The sequence below is a fragment of the Lygodium microphyllum genome, chromosome 9 (genome assembly GCF_053477565.2).
Source record: "Lygodium microphyllum isolate KBCC chromosome 9, Lygodium_microphyllum_v1.1.10, whole genome shotgun sequence".
NCBI lineage: Eukaryota > Viridiplantae > Streptophyta > Polypodiopsida > Schizaeales > Lygodiaceae > Lygodium > Lygodium microphyllum.
In genome coordinates, this window is record NC_141143.1 from 154,657,122 (window position 1) to 154,673,932 (window position 16,811).

Below are 16,811 nucleotides of genomic sequence, written 5' to 3' on the forward strand. Positions count from 1 at the left end.
CAAAAAGATCCATCTTTCTTCTTAACCAAGAGCATAAGAAAGGAAAACAGAGATTGACTTGGCTGAATTAAACCCATTTGTATCAATTCTTTAACTTGTCTTTCCACCTCTTCCCTTTCAAACTTTGACAAGCAATAGGGAGGCTTGTTGATGGGTTTTGTGTTGGGCAGCAAGTCAATAGGCTGGTCTACCTCTCTCGAGGCAAAGATGATGGTTGCTAAAATAAATCTTTGTATTCATCCAATAGCTCTTCCATTCTTGGATCATTTTGCTTTGAAGAAGACGATGGCTTATTTGGTGACTACTCTTCATCCACTTGCGCAAGCAAAAGAGTGAATATGCATGACCGTGCATTGATTTCTTTATGCATCTTCTTCATAGAGATGAGTTCCATTTGCTTTTGACCAATGCCCTTCAATATTATAGTTTGTCCATTCCATTGGAATTCCATCAACATATTTTGCAAGTCTGAAGAAAATTTTCCAATGGTTTTCAACCAATCGCAGCCAATGACAATATCTATGGGACCCATTTCCAAAGTGATCAAATCCACTTCCATAATACATGAAGGAGATAGAGTAATATGAGTTTGTAGGCATACTTCATTACTTGATTCATAAGCTCCATTAGCAACTTAAATCTTTAGCGGCACTCTCATTGTTGAGAAAGTAATCTCAACCCATGCAAAGATTTGGTTTTAATGAAGCTATGGGTGTTGCCCGTATTGATCAAAAGGTGAATTGTTCTACCATTGATCAGCCCCTCAAGTCTAAGGGTATTTTCTCCTTTACAACCGATCCATGCATCATGAGAAATTGCACATAAAGAACCACCCAGATCAAAAGGAAAACTGTCCATAATATCATAAAATTCATCATTATTTCCTTCATCTTCGTCATGCATTTCTCTCGCTCATCGATTATGACAAAGTTAAGTTTACTGTTTTTGGATTTGCATTTCAACCTCTACTCTTGCGTCCACTTTTGTCCACACTTGAAACATGATCCTTTGGCCCTCATGTATTTAATTTATTCATTTGAAATAACTTTGGTGTAAGTGTTGTTTTGAGATCCCTTTTGTGCATTTTCAGCCCTTGCAAAGCTTTGTTTTGCTTCAGCCATTGGTCTATAACCATTTCCTCCACTTGGTTTTGATCCATAGACAGTTGGATATGTAAGCAACTTGCTGTAATTACTGTTGTAGGGACTAGTTCATTTGCCTTCTTGCCTATAAACATCGCTGGCTGAAATGTGCTCCAACCTTTGAAGGCTAATTAGGTAATGAATACCTTGTACTTTTTGGCTTAACCCCCATTGATTCTCTTCTACATTTATGCCCATACTTTTCAGCATATAAAATGGCTTCATGAATTGCCTTGGGCTACATTGCACCTACTTCCGAAGAGAGGGCTAAATCTAGACCAAAGATATATTTGTTTAACTCGGTCAAATCATCAATCCCTTCAATGTACATAGAAAGATTAAGGAACATGTTAGAGTAATCATGAATGGACATGCCTCATTGTTGAAGAACATACCATCTTCTTTGCAATCTTTCTTTTTCCATTGGCGAGACAAACACTTCCAACATTGCCTTCTTTAAATCCTCCTCCCAAGAAGCAAATTTGTGACCAACTCTTTGCATATATCTCCACCATGTATGCACGTAGCCTCCAAGATGGAGTGCTGCAAAATAGATATTGGCTTCATCATGGCAAGGAAAAAGTGTGAAGTACATCTCTAATTTGTTTACCCATTCTTCCCACTCCGTTGGAGATGCATTATCCCCCTTGAAGTTAGAAATGTTAATCTTTTCTTTATAGTCCCTTTCATTATAAGTTGGCTGAAAATTGTTGGAGTGCTGCCCAAAAGATGATTGTCTCAAAAAATCTCTATTCATCGAATCTATTCCAAAAGAATTTGGTCTAGGATTATTGCCACCATGATTCAGTTGTCCTAGTCCAAAGGAATGATACTGTCCGTTAGTGGGCTAACCATAAAATGACTTATCTTTGTTGGTGATATCATGAAATGACCTTCTTTCATCAAATCTTCCACTCTTATCATGAAAGTCTGATTCTTTTTGCTTGATGGTCAATTGAGAGGGAAAAGATTTGTATAAGGGGTCACATCCATGAAACTCTTCATTCTCTTCTTCTATTATGTCCTCCTCTTCTTCATAAGTAGCCTCATGTCTTGGATTGAATTACGGACGGGCATGGTGCTTTGATGATATTGGTGGTTGGTAATAAATAATCCTCCATGTGGATGGCTCTCCTTTCTCAAAGATTGACATAATAGGATGATCAATCCCCTTTCCTTTTATATTGGAGGGCTGGGCTAAAGTATTTTCAATATGAATAGTGGATTCATTTGGTGTAAAAGATGTGGTTTGAGTCTTCAAATCCTTGATAGCTGCTACTACATCCTCAAATCCACTCTTCATGAACTTGACCATCTTTGTTGAAGTCCCTCATCCACTTTGTTGGATGTGTTCTCAATCTTCCCCAACGATTTGGAAAGTTGCTCATATTGATCATGCAACCCAATGTTCAGCATACGCATCTCTCTTGAAAGCATGTGATCTTCAAAAGGTTCGTGAGACAAGGGATTTCCATCATTACCCAATCGAGCACTATGAGCATTACCAATGCTTATCATGTTATTGGTCATGATTGAGGACTTCATTAGTTTTGTCTTGATCGTTGATGTATTCTCTGATATCTTCTTGAATGGTCTCCGTAACTTGATTTGTTCTCTTGTGTTTGGCCATTAAGGATAGGTGCTATCAAAATGACTGTGGGGAAGATAATTGTTAATAACTTGCTTAGTATTGCACCAATGCCAATGGTTTATTGATCCAAACAAAGCTTATATATCAGGGATACTCTAGATTTAGCAAGATCTCAGCTTGCAATAGGGTATATGGGCAAAATGAACTGAAACATTGCACTCCTATCAGCTTGTCTAAGCATAGTCCAATAGAACCCCTGTCAGAAAATTAGCCATAACTTTTGCTCCCGATGTCTAATTACTAAATTCTTTTATTCAAACAAAAGCTTAACATCTCTTAAAATCAAGCTATCAAGATTCCAAATCAGATCATGACACAATTTTCTATAATAGAAATTGTGTACCTGTCCAGTGAATTCCTGCAACCTATTAACACCCTATAGAAGCCCTATTTCACCCTGAAATGAGTCATGTATTACTTGTAGATTCCCAAAGCAATTAATAGACATGTGATGGGCTGTAAGGCACCTGTAGGTATCTAGGGGACACCTGCAACTGATAGGTACTTGTTGGAAAGACCCATATATATGTTCAAGGATGTCATAAACTGCCCTATTTGGTACCACTAGTCTTCCATTCTTCATCCACTCTTTTCCAAGTGGTCTTATGTGGTCCACCACCTATGATGAGGGATAAAACGGTAGGACGAGCACCTACATGGGTTGTTACTGATATGTGTTGCAAACTGACCGTCGCTATTCCCTATATCCTTATAGTGTCATCTATATAGAGTACCAAAATCATAAGGTTTCCATCATGAGCCTTCTTAGTGTATAAACACAAATCCATAGCACTACGATTATATCCTTGTGAATATATAAAAGCATCAAACTTGTAATACCATTCCCTAAGTGTCTACTTAAGGCTATAAAGGCTCTTTCTCAACTTGCACATTAGGTGTTCCCTACCTTTTTCCTCAAAGCCCTTAGGCTACTACATATAAATCTCATAATGCAACTCCCCATGGAGAAAAGTCATCTTTAAATCCATCTAATAAAGGTCTAGATCTAGCTAAGGAACCAATGCTAGTATCAAGTATAGGATCATCATTTTGACCACATAAGAAAATACTTTATTGAAGTCAACACCATGTTCCTACTTGAAACCCTTAGCTACCAATCAGTCCTTATAAGTGGGCTTAGGGTGTCCAAGAATACTTTTCAACTTGTACCCAGTTGCATGACAATGCCTTCTCGCCACTAGGCAAAGGAAAAAAATCCAACATATGATTAGTCTATAAGGAGTCAAACTCCGACTACATAGCCCTATCCCATGAGTGAGTATCATCTTTGTGCACAGTCTCATCATAAGAGAGAGACTCATCTGCATTTGTCACCATAATGTAATCCATGGAGAGCATAAAGCACTCAATAGTAGGCTAACATCTAGCTCTAGTAGTGTAATATCTCCGCACAATAAAAGTTAGTTGGTTAGTTTAAAAGTTAGTTAGTCAATTAATAAGTTAGTAAGATTACTAACTAAAGACTAACTAAGGTAAAAACTAACTAACATTAATTATTAATAATTTTTATTTAATTTAAAATATTTTATTTAGAAAAATCAAGAGTCATAAATTCGATATTTTTCTCGGATTGGCAAGGACCGTAGCCACCCTTCACGTAAATTACAACGTGAACGAGACTTATGAGTTATATTAATCACTAGGATAATGTGTATAGTTTGGATGGTCCAAAAATATTAGATTTTGGGCAAAGCTAGTATATTTTAGATATTTTAAATATTATCCTAAAAAAAGATATGGAGATTTTTAGAAACTGGATGTCATTTAAAAGAAAAGACAAGAGATATTTTAGTTAGTTTGGAGATTTTATAAAAAGAAAAAAATAAAGAGAGGATTTGCGAAATCGCACGCGCCGCGATCGCAATACACAGGCAGTGGACAACACTTTGAACACAGAAAAGAAGAAGGAGTGAACTAAGAGCTTTCTAACCAAGTGTCTTGAAGTTTTACCCCCCTTTCGGAGCCAATGGAACCATCAGATTTATGATCTGAGCATCAGATCACTGATCTTTCCAAGATCCCCCTCCACAAAGAGCTCCACTTCTCAACCACAAGCCCTCTTCTCTAATTCACTATAAATATGAGGCATGGGAGAGGCATAAAAAGGCATAAGGAGAACCCGAGAGGCTGCAAGAGAGAGCTAGAGAGAAGGATACCCCTCCAAGAGATTGTGAGGAAGAGCTTGAAAGAGAGCTTGAGAGAGAGAGAGAGAGAGAAGAGTCACCCTAAGAGGCTGCAAGGAAGAGAATTAGCTCAATTCCCTCTATCTCGATCCTCGACTTAACCATCTTCTCTTACACTCTCCCATCTTGAATCTATTCTACCTTCTTAATCTCTTGAGTCTATTTGCGGACGATGGCCTCCAAGTGAAGAATGTCACGTGCGGATGACAATCCCGCAACCAGCAACAAGGCTTCGGGCAAAGGCATCACTATCAATCCAACTGTAGTTTCAGTCGTAAGTAATGTATTTTCAAATTGATAGATGCTTTTTTTGACTCTCATATGAGATACGTTAGGCCCCATACTATGATGGACGGGTATAGGCCATTGGAAAGGATAAATTCCATCTTACATACTCGGAAGATGGAGTTTGTGAAGTGCATATATCAAGGGAAGATAATTGCACCTAGTTACATATGACTTATTTGCTAGTAGAGCAATTACAATGAAGAATTAGTCAAGCGTTATGAATGACATAGTCATCAAAAGAACGACATTAAAAGATTATGCATACAAGTGCTAGATTAAAGTATAGTCAAGGGTTACAAATAGCATAATTACTAAAAGAATATGACTTTGAGAATCATGAATAGAAAGTACTAGTTTAAAGTTTAGATACTTCAAAAGTACTTAGCCTAAGAGGCCAAATATTAAGAAAAACTAGATTCTAGGTCAATGCAAGGCCTATTGGAGTCTAATTACTTGAGATCATCTCGCACTTATCTTATCAAGTATTTATACGTTATGCCTATGATATGTTTGATATATGAGGATAATTTTCTAGTTGCCTCATGACTTGACTAAGAGCTAGTACAAGAAATCAATCATAAGGGTTAAAACTAGGATGTCTTGAGTTCCGTCGGATAACGATGACTTTTGCCAATCCAAATTCAGGGTTGGGTTATCAATCAAGGTAAGTGACCTATAGAACTTACATCATGAATAGTATTTGAACCCTTAACATATGCCCTAGCCGAAGGAAGAAAGTGTTAAGAACATTTTTGTATAATATTGCTCTTAGATCCCAAGGGGGAGAGAAAATATGCAATGGAAAATATTATATCATCTACTCTTGCATTGTTCTAGAAAGAATGCAATTGGTTTTGCTGGTTGATCGAACAATATCCTAGATGCTTTTACATTCAACTGGTTGTTAGTTGTTGTTTGGATGATTATTCCAAGTGCTTGTGATTTATGGTAAATGCATGGCAAGGGTCTGTGATGACAAGTCGCCATGGGAATAAAGGAATGTTTTCTTGGAAAATGATATTAGGATGAATACCTTGTTTGTGCTTGATTCTTAAAGGATTTAATTAAGGAATGATATATTGTACGGGTGGATCACCTCCATGGTTGCACCGCGTAGTAACCCGAGAGGGCATTGCTCGATTCATGGGCCGAAGGTCGAGTGGTGAAAAGTCCAACCACGGGAATGATGTTTCGCTTCTAGATAGCTTGCGGGTCAGTCTTTGGACACCCCTTGCTAGGTCAAGAATGGAGTTGAAGACCTCCGTGGCCCCCAACATCTGGGCATGTTGGGAGATCCTATTCTAGATAAAGGATTGAGTTTGTGGTGCCATGTGAATTGGATCAGTTACTTCTACAAGGCAAAAGGGATACTTCTGTTGGACAGAAGCAATACATAATTTCTCCTGTATGGGCGGGAGACAAAGATTAACTTGAAGATAAGTTAAGGAACTTGTTTGTCAATAGATTGCTTTGCTCTGTTTTCGTGTCTGTGCTATAAGTTATGCGAACGAACCCTGTTCCCTAAAAGGCTTAATTAATGAAGCTGACTTTAAGTGTCACACATAAATGTGGTAGGACCTAATTAGAAAACTAAAGCTATTAAGGGAAGTGGGTGGGCGAAACCCCCGACGGGTTCGTCCTACGGTAGGGTGGTCCCAGAGAACTGGGAGGCTTCTCACAAGTTTTTATCGTCATTCGACCTTTAGGTATTGATAGGTTAGAACCCGATTCATGCCGTTTTAGGGGACCGGAATGGGACTATGCCCTATGGGCAGAGAGGTTGAGCAACGCATCCCTCTCGTTTCCCATTCTCTTTGAACCAAGTGCGGCATGGGTCTGCTTCGGATTGGGTATCTCTGCATAAAGTAGGATATCCAAAACCCGACGCTAGAATACTAATAGGAGACCTTGACAACTAGGAACCCAAATTTCAGGTCAATCCTAGTGGGTTCAGTCGTGAACGTTCCGTTGCAAGGCGGATTTGGGAAACCCTAGGCGACAAAACTCGGAACATTCCCTGGGAGTGCCGAGCAGCGACGCTTAGATTCGTTTCTCAATAGACCGCTAAAAGAGTGCTTGGAAAGCCGATGGGCGGGCACCTCACAAGTAGAGCGTCTCAAAACAGGATGATCCTACACAATAGGTAGATCATGGGCCACTAGAGCATCAACTCCTCTTGAAAGATCACCCTGCGTACCTCAATTACTTGCTCAAGCTACTTATGTACATTTTCCTTATGAAAAACTACATCATGGCTCTAGAGATAGCCTAGCAAGAAAACAGATCCCATAGGCAATAGCCCATCTCACTTGCATCCCCATAACCAAGAAAGATGCATTTCACAAACTTAGGATTCATCTTATTGTGCTTATGCTTAGGACCATGGAAGAATGCCTCACAACTAAAGACATGCAAGCGAGCATATGATGGAGGTTTTCCAGTCCATACCTCCTCTGCAATGTGGCAATCGAGAGTTATGCAAGGGGACCTATTAATCAAGTGTACACTTGTAGTAACTACCTTAGCCCAAAAGTGGTGTGATAAGCCTGATTGGCTAAGCATACTACTTTGCAGACTCTCTCTTGCATCCTCCTATTCATGTGTTTGGAAAAACCATTATTGGGGAGGGGTGTAAGGGGTAGTCAGCTAATGCATAATACCTCACTCATCACAAAATTGCTTAAAAGCTTTCAAGACATAGTTACTCCCATTATCAAACCTTAGGCATTTTAGCTTGTACCCAGACTAGTTTTCAATAAGAGCATGCCAATGCTAAAAGATAGGCAAGACATCCGATTTCTACTTCATAAGATAATCCCAAACCTTATGTGAGTAATCATTGATGAAGGTGACAAAGTACTTCGCACCATCTACCGATTGACAAGGCATGGGACCACATGCGTTCGAATCAATAAGAGCCAAAGACTCACCCATGTGCTTCATACCAAACTTTTAATGTGTATCACATGTCTGCTTGCCATATAAACAATGGTCACAAGACTCAAAACACTTATAGTCTAGGGGCAGAAGGTATTGTAAACTAATAAACATATTCATTTCCTTCAAAGACATGTAACCAATGCAACAATGACAAAGAGATACATGTGGAACTACATCCACAACCAAAACATAATCAACTGACCCATATACAAGCAAGAGATAGAGTGTACTAGACTTAATACCATGTGCAATAACAAGATTCCCACAAGTAATCTTCCATGAGGAATCACCAAAAGAGACCATGTACATCATGAAGAGTGAACATGCTACCTAAACCAAAACATGGTTGGACATCACTAATACCTACTATCTCCAATGCCAAGTCATTACTCAAATGGACAGATCTAGTCATACTATGTAGGAGTGAAACCACTCTCTGTGAGGGGTCAAGTGATAAGGAGCCCCTGAATCTATCAACCAATACTAAGTATATCTTGACAAAGCATTAGTCAGTTGTGAAGCATCCAAGGAAGAGGCTATCAATATAACATCATCAAATACATCTAACTACATCACATTAATCTCCTCAATCTTGACATTAGACTTGCTAGGCACAATGCTGTGATCATTATTCTTTTCCTGCACTTTACCCTTTCCCTTTTCCTTGTGCTTGTCCTCATGCATTTTATGGCATTGTGGCTGAATATGACCTATTTTTCCACAATAATGACAAGTAAGACCGGACTTATAGCCACATAACTTACTACAAGACTATCCACACGTCCTAGACTAAGACCTTTGAGAGTCTCTACCATAGACATTTACATCCTTCAAGCCTGTCACAATTAATGCATGTGATGTATGAGAAGCATCTACATTCTTTCTATTCAATAATGTATGAGGGCACTCTCGACATCTTGTAAATTTAGCCCATCCTTAATACATTGAGCCGTACAAAAAGTGTCCCACAACTTAGAAAGAGTACCAAGCAGAAATAAAGTATCCAAAATATCCTTGAACTCAATCTCTTATGAAGTTGAATGGCTAATGATGGAGTGAAACTCATTCACGTGTGCAGACATAGAAGTCCCTTCCTTCATGCGAAGGTCCATCAATTGTTTCAACCAATACATATGAGATGTAGGACTTTGCTTGTTATAAAGATTCTTAATATATGTCCAAAGCTCATACGCAATTTGATTTTTAGTTACAACATTGTAGTGAACTTTCTTAGAGAGCAATAAAATGGTTGTGGACTTGCATTAGTCATCCAATTTATCCCAATTCTCAGTCGCAATGTTTTTAGGTTTGGCACTCCTACTTTTGAGTGGTCTAACTTGCAATTTCTACACTAGAACCTGGCATATCTGGGTGGTCTTCCAAGAGCTATAGTTAGTCCCATCTAGTTTTTATTGAAGATAACACCATCTTGAGAACCACCAGCCATAATGAGACCAAGCGAGTGCACTGAAGGATAAAACTAACTGCTATAATTTCCTACAAATTAGCCCCAAAAACATTGCTAAATCATGCTAGAAACAAGACGTACTAACAAAATAATGAGTTGTCCAAAGTGTAGTCAAGACAATGTAATTTCTCTCATAGGCAATGCAAAAAACTATAATTACAGTATGTTGAAAATAGAGTACAACTATAAGAAATCAAAGCCAAGTATGAGCTACCACTGATAAATTGCAAATTGTAACTACTACAGATATTCTGTACAATGCAGGTATGTATGAATAATTGGCAGTCAGCAAACATCTAAGTAGTACCAAAGCTATCAACCTTAGAGTGTCCAAGGGGGAATACATCCAATGGCATAATAATCGTGCATGCAGTAGGTCTTACGAGAAATAAAAGAGACTTGCCAAAGGCACAACTAATTGAGCAATAGTAATAGAAGCTCGATACATAGCCATGTTTGGTGTATGCATCACTAACAAGATGTGATATAGGTAGATGCTAGCCCAAAGACAAATGTCAAATCAGCCCACTAGGCATCCATTGCATACATATAGCATCTAGAGAGCATAAGCATGAAGTAAGTATCCCACAGTTTAATGAAATGAGCTCAAGCTCAGCTGCAATCCAATGTCCAATATCAAGTAAGCAGTTCAATACATAAAGCCAAGTAGCTCCTATTGAAGCAAAAGTTGAATGCCAACTAAGCAATAAGCTCAATATATCAACTAAATATGATCTAGACATCCAAGATACATGTAGCATAAGTCAGAAGCATCAAACCCAGTAAAGATCTTCAAGCTTGTCAATGTAGCATCCAATGGAATGATTTAATACCAATGTCAAAGCATCCAAGCTCCAATCTCAACTTAAGAGCATGTCAAGAGTATAAATAAGTATGTGGCATCAATGGCATACATTAGTGTATCCAATAGTATCCCGGATAGCATCAAGTAGCAATAGGCATAAGCTTTGCCCAGATAAATGACATCCAGCCCTATTATTATAGCAAGGAAATCTCTAAGAAAACTGAGCCAAAAGTGTGCTCAATAGCCTCTCATAGCATTGACATAGCATCCCTAAGTGATCTGACATCCATACATGTGCATATAGGCATCTTGGAAAGCATGTAAAAGCTCCAATGATTGAGAAACTCTATTAAGACCTATAACAACATGTCTACTATATTTTTCAATAACAAGTAATGGAGGTTGGGAGCTCCAATGAGCAAGTGGTCAATGTGGGGCAGTGTCAAAGATGATTGCCTAAGTGCCAAAAACCATACGGGAGTTGGAATGAGGGCAGCAAAGAGGGAAGACACCTAGGTGCAAATCATGCTAGCTATTCCTACTAGTCTTGCTACTATTACTAACCTTAATGATGGCTCAGATAAGGTTTAGACAACCCAAGGAAGGTCTTGGAGAATATGCAAACAAGCCTCAAAGCAATAGAGCTCAATGCTCACCTCGAATGAAAGAAGCCACGGCTACCATTGAATGTGAACTATTGTAGGTATTTGAATGGGAGTTGAAGCAATGTTGGGTCAGCAGGCTTGAGCTCTCAGGGAAGATGGCTCTGATACCAATAAAAGGGAGTGAGCCCAAAGTGGAAGCATGTGAGCAGAAGCAAGAGCTATGGTGGAAGGAGCAAGAGCAAGAGAGAGACACACACACACAAGATGTGGGAACTTCAACAGTCAAATGTGTGACTAGCCTTCCCTTATTCAAATGTCACTAAAAGAATAAAGAAAGAAGTGGCAGTGATGAGTACCCACAACCTACAGTGTACATATGTGTGGGTACTATCATTGTAGTAATACACAGGTGGCTGGGCACATGTGCCTTTACCCCCCACAAAGAGAGAGAGAGAGAGAGAGAGAGAGAGAGAGAGAGAGAGAGAGAGAGAGAGAGAGAGAGAGAGAGAGAGAGAGAGAGAGAGAGAGAGAGAGAGAGAGAGAGAGAGGATTCTTTGCACACAAAAAAAACACAAATTCATTTGAGACCAAGAGGACCCTAAACCATGTTGAGGGAGTATGAATATGCATGGTTAGAGTTGTAAGCAAATGGAATATGTGCAATTGCTCTCCTCCTCTCTTGGTACAATCTCAGGCTATCTAATTTGAGTCCATGAATCATAATATAGGATATTATAATCCACTCCTTCATTAATGTTTTGCAATGAATTGATGGACAAGAGGTATCACTTCCTCATCTTTGGGGTTGATGGTCTTGACCTTTCGAATTGAGATGTTGTGTCCCATCATGTATCCATTTTGTGTATTATTAGATGCCTTGCATTTAGGGTAATCTCCATACACATGAGTAACATTGGAATTGTTGCATCTTTGGTCCACCTAATTTTTTGATAAAGGTTCTTGTTTTCCAAGGCAATCATTTGACATATGCCCACAGCTTGTTGGTGACTCTTGACATGGTTGGTGGTAGGAATGACTTTAGTACATGTAGACCAATGATCATGTTAGGAATGAAAGATATTGCTCCTAACACTAGGCTTGACGTGAACAACTACACAAAAAGACAATCCATGAGAATAAGAGACCTGATTGTGTGTGTGTGTGTGTGTGTGCACGCGCGCGCGTGCGTGCGTGCATATGTGTACATGTGAAAGGAGGCATAGATGCTAGAATGGAGGTGAAGCAACATCTTTAGAATGGAATTGATCGACTACCACTTTTTGGCCACTTGATTGCCACATGGTGATCATGTGGCCATAGCAAACTCAAGTCACTCAAGTTCGGCCAATTTTAAATATACTACATGTATTGCACCAAGTTGCATAATTTTGAGAGGATATAAAAGCAACACGGCCATACATTCTTGACTTTAACTTTGTTGACTTGTTGTGGGTTAATATCTTCTATAAAGAAAATGATACTACAACTTGATATTAGTGTGAGTATGGAATTCTAGGTTTTTGTGCAATTGCCAATATGCTCTAATTGCTAGTGAAGATGGTGATGGCAAATGGTTGTCAACACCAAAGTTAGCAAAAAGATGTTTGAATCAAATGTACTTAATTGTAGCGATGAAAGACACCTTTTACTTAGCTTCGCAGCTAGAAGTGGCCACATTAGGCTACTTCTTGCTCAACCATGATATGCATAACTTGCTAAAAGTATGTTATGCTTATGAATTTGTAAGTTGAAAAATTAGATATCATAGCAACACAATGAAAGAACTTATAATTACTTATTGTTGAATAAATATCTTTAATTGGAAATAGTATGCTAAAAACTATTGACAACCAATTGTGATCTATAAAATGTGATCATAACCATCGAAGGCCGAGTATGATCAGAGCAAAGTGTATCAGAAGGTCTTCTACATGCATTGTTACGCCACATGAGCAAAGTGCATCAGGAACATGTGCATGAAATGTCAGTATATTAGATGTGCCTAGTAAATGGTGTTGATGGCCTCTTCAGACAATACAAGCATGAATAATCAAACATAAATTGGACCGGATCAACAAATCTCGAAGTTCGCATAAAAACAAGGTATGAGCATCAATATCTTATTGGAAAAAAAAACTTAGCAAAGTGGTCTATCCATCCTCTCTCTTCACTTTTTTATTTTGTCTCTATCCATCCTCTCTCTTCCTTTTTTATTTTGTCTCTCTCTCTCTTCTCTTTTTTTACCTCCCCCTCTCCCCTCTTTCTTAAACCTCTCTCTCTCTCTCCTCCCCCTACCCATATTTTTTTATACCTCTCCCCCTAATTTTTCTTACCTCACTCTCTTTCTGTCCCCAAATATTTTTTACCTCCCCCCCTAAATTTTTAACCTATCTCTCTCTCTCTCCTCATTTTTTACCTCTTCTCCCTCCTCTTTTCTTACCTCTCTCTCCCTTGTTTTTTAAATCTCTCTCTCCCTCTCTCACCTTTTTTTTTACCCCCTCTCTCTCTTGCTCTCTCTATCTCTCTCTCCATTTTCCCTCTCCCCTATCTCTCTACATTTTCTTCTATGTAAAATTTTCCCCTCAATTTTCTCTCGCTCGCTCTCTCTCTCTCTCCGATTTTTTTCCTCTCTACTCTCTTCAAATTTTTATTCTCTCTCATTTTTTTCTTCTCTAACATTTCTCCCCCCTCTGTCTCTCATTTTCTTCTCTCTTTGAGTTGTCTTCTCTCTCTCTCTCTCTCTCTCTCTATATATATATATATATATATATATGGACCTCTTGCCATGGGTGGCTCACTTGTTTCATCCTAGCTATGCTTCTGTCACTCGCCACTCTATCTCTCCTCTTTTGTGGCCGCTCGCCCGTTTCATCTGATTTCACCCACGTCACTACTTTGTCTCCTTGCCTTTGCAATCACTTGGACATCTCTCCCATTTGAGAGAGAGAGAGAGAGAGAGAGAGAGAGAGAGAGAGAGAGAGAGAGAGAGAGAGAGAGAGAGAGAGATTCTCTCTATTTCTATTTGTGTGGGCTTGTGAGCTCCTGCCGCTAACTTTTGCTACCATCCCTGCTACGCCATTGTCTGAGCTCCCATGCCACACATGAGAGAGAGAGAGGGGAGAGGGAGAGGGAGAGGGAGAGGGAGAGGGAGAGGGAGAGGGAGAGGGAGAGGGAGAGGGAGAGGGAGAGGGAGAGGGAGAGGGAGAGAGGGAAGGAGGGAGGGAGGGAGATTGCACTCTCCTACCAACACTCTTGTTTGCCCTCGCTCCCACCCTATGCTCTCTCCATCATGACATTGAAGGTGCCACCCCCACTACCTCTCAGAGCTTAAAAGTGACATCTATTGTTTGCACACAATCCTAGCATGAGAGAGAGAGAGAGAGAGAGAGAGAGAGAGAGAGAGAGAGAGAGAGGGATATGGCCACCTCCTTTGTAGGTAACCCCCTCCAATGGACCACCAATTGTGCACAAATCTCACCATTGAACTCCTAGCTCGATCTCTCTCTCTTTCCCTCCCCTTGGCTCAACCCAGGTTTCGACACTCTCTTTGGCACAATTGAACTACCACTATGCCACCATAGTTGATCTCCCACCATTGCCTCTCTCTCTCTCTCTCTCTCTCTCTCTCTCTCTCTCTCTCTGTGGCCTAGTGTATGCAAATAAAGCACGACTTGCTTGGTGGTGCCCCCATTTCAACATGGCTTTTTGCCGACTCCTTGCACCCACATAGTGAGAGAGAGAGAGAGAGGGGGGGGCAATGTGTAGGAGGGGAGAGGAGACAATGTTTTTTGGGCCAACTGCATTACTTCATCACAGGTGTTGCACCTTCAGCGTGTCGTGCTACTGTCCAATGGTTGTGTGTGTGTGTGTAGGGAGAGAGAGAGAGGTTTGGTCTTTGAGAGAGCATTGCTTACTTGCCTATGAAAACACTATGTGAGGGAGAATACTATGAGAGAGAGAGAGAGAGAGAGAGAGAGAGTTTGACTTTGGTAAAAAATGGAAGAGAGAGAGGGAGAGTAGATATACTGTGAAAAATAGAAGAGAGAGAAGACTATAGCATGTTTTAGGTTTAAGAAGCCCTATAAAGGTTCAAGACTTCTAGAACCTATAACAAAAACTAGCGTTCCACGCGCAAAATGCTAGCTGCTTTGCGATAGCTTCACTGCCCCCGAAGCGGCAAGCGAACTTCGCTCAACAATCCATTTCTCCTCTTTCTCTCTCCTCTTTTCCCTCTCTGTTTCTAATTTTTTTCTCCCCCTCTCTCTCTCCCTCCCCAGTTCCCTGTCTACTTTTTCTCTCTCTATCTCTTTGCCTTCTATTTTAGTCTATTTTTTCTCCTCTCCCTGGTTCTCTCTCTTTCCTTTTTTCTTCTCTCTCTCTCTCCCTCTCCTATTTTTTTCTTTTTTCTTCTTCTTCTCTCTCTTCATTCTCTTTTTAAAAGTTTTCTTTTCTCTCTCTCTCTCTCTTTTAGATTTTTTTCTCTCTCTATTTATATTCTCTCTTCTTCTTCTCTCTCTCTCTCCTCACTTTTCCTTCTCTCTATTTTTTCTTCTCTCTCTCTCTTTAAATTTTATATTTTCCCATATATAATTCTCTCTCTCTCTGGCCCCTTTTCTTCTCTTCCCCATTCTTCTAATTTTCTTTTTTTTCTTCTCTCCCTCTCCCTCTTTTAAATTTTATCTTCTCTCTCTCTCTCTCTCTCTCTCTCTCTCTCTCTCTCTCTCTCTCTCTCTCTCTCTCTCTCCTTTTTCTTTCTCCCTTCCCCTCTCTCAAAAAATGTTTAAATTAATAAAACGTTTTTCTCTTTGCTCTTTTCCCCCATCTCTCTTCCTCTTTCTTCTTCTCTCTCTCTCTCCCCTCTCTCCTGTCTTTTCCTTCTCTCTACCTCTCCTCTTTTTTTCTTTTTTCTTCTTCTCTCTTCATTCTATCTTTAAATTTTTTATTTTCTATTTCTTTTAAATTTCATATGTCCTCTCTCTATAATTCTCTCTTTCTCTCTCTATTCAAATTCTCTTAAGTTTCATATGTCCTCTCTCTATAATTCTCTCTCTCTCTCTCTCTCTCTCTCTCTCTCTCTCTCTCTCTCTCTCTCTCAGTTCAAATTTTCTCTTTTTCTTCTTCTTCTTTTCTTCTCTCTGTTGCTCTCCCCCTCTCTCTTTTCCTTTTTTTTTTCTCTCTTTGTCCCCCCTGATCTCTGTTCCTCTCTCTTCTTTCTTTTTTTGCTCTCTTTGTATCTTTCTCTTGGTTTCTCTTGGTCTCTCTCTCTCTCTCTCTCTCTCTCTCTCTCTCTCTCTCTCTCTCTCTCTCTCTCTCTCTCTCTCTCTCTCTCTCTCTCTCTCTCTCTCTCTCTCCTTATTTTTCTTTTCCTGTAATGTCCCGTAAGTAAACTCCAACTCCTTCTCTACATATGGACCTCCCCTACATAGAAATAAGGATAAAAAGTTAGTAAAGTGTAAAGTGTAAAGTTTAAACTTTAATAGTTTTAATAAAAACAAAATAAACGAAAGAAAACTTACAGTCCCGTCGCGAACGATTCGTCTCCTCTCCACGTCCTCACCATCATTCGTCAGCATGCCACGAGTGATCAACATCATCATCATCAGCACCGCCATCTCCATCACTCCCTCCTGTGTCATCAGCATCGTAATCTTCATCATCATCATCCTCGTCGGCCAAAGCTTCTTCATCCCCCCCCCCCCCCCCCACAC